Here is a 979-nt window from a genome sequence, read left to right as displayed (position 1 = left end):
TTGAAGAAAAAAACTTTTTAATTACATTTTATACAGTTTATTACATATAATGAAGAAAAACTTTTTAAATATCATTTTATACAGTTTATTAATATAATGAGAAAGATTTTAATTTAACTGAGAAAAAGATTTTTTTGACTTGGTGAATTTTTTATTGAACTGCAGCCATATGATATGAGGTTCTACCCGAGAGATGAGTTCAACTTTGACAAAAAATTTCAACATAGAAATTGAAGAAAAAACTTTTTAATTATCATTTTAAACAGTTTATTAATATAATGAGATAAGATTTTGAATTTAACTTGAGAAAAAGATTTTTTGGACTTGGTGAATTTTTTATTGAAACTTCAGCCATATGATATGAGGTTCTACGAGATATGAGTTCAACATTGAAAAAAATTTCAACATATGAAAATTGAAGAAAAAAACTTTTTAAATATCATTTTATACAGTTTTATTAATATAATGAGATACGATTTTGAATTTAACTTGAGAAAAAAATTTTTTGGACTTGGTGAATTTTTTATTGAACTGCAGCCATATGATATGAGGTTCTACCAGAGATATGAGTTCAACTTTGACAAAAAATTTCAAACATATGAAAATTGAAAAAAACTTTTAAATATCATTTTATAACAGTTTTATTTATAATGAGATTAACGATTTTGAATTTAAACTTGAGAAAAAAGATTTTTTGGACTTGGTGAATTTTTTATTGAACTTCAGCCATATGATATGAGGTTCTACCGAGATATGAGTTCAACTTTGAAAAAAATTTCAAATATGAAAATTGAAGAAAAAACTTTTTATGAATTTTATACAGTTTATTGAAGAAAATGAGATAAGATTTTGATGACTTGAGAAAAAAATTTTTGGACTTGGTGAATTTTTTTATTGAACGTTCAGCCATATGATATGAGGTTCTACCGAAATATGAGTTCAACTTTGACAAAAAATTTCAACATATGAAAATTGAAGA

At 23.4% G+C, this 979-nt stretch overlaps 1 long non-coding RNA gene across 2 annotated transcripts; it reads left to right on the top strand.

Annotated features, from left to right (window-relative positions):
- Positions 1 to 57: 57 nt before the first annotated feature.
- On the top strand, positions 58 to 979 carry LOC127566309 (uncharacterized). Of its 2 annotated transcripts, none has more exons than XR_007955627.1 (3): positions 58 to 83; positions 453 to 551; positions 921 to 979. It is a non-coding gene; the product is annotated as an uncharacterized LOC127566309 (long non-coding RNA). The 2 variants fall into 2 exon arrangements; XR_007955626.1 differs by lacking the exon at positions 921 to 979 and adding an exon at positions 741 to 769.

This window comes from Drosophila albomicans, unplaced genomic scaffold (genome assembly GCF_009650485.2).
Source record: "Drosophila albomicans strain 15112-1751.03 unplaced genomic scaffold, ASM965048v2 utg000321l_pilon, whole genome shotgun sequence".
NCBI classification, from domain to species: domain Eukaryota; kingdom Metazoa; phylum Arthropoda; class Insecta; order Diptera; family Drosophilidae; genus Drosophila; species Drosophila albomicans.
This window is presented reverse-complemented; position numbering and strand designations above follow the sequence as displayed.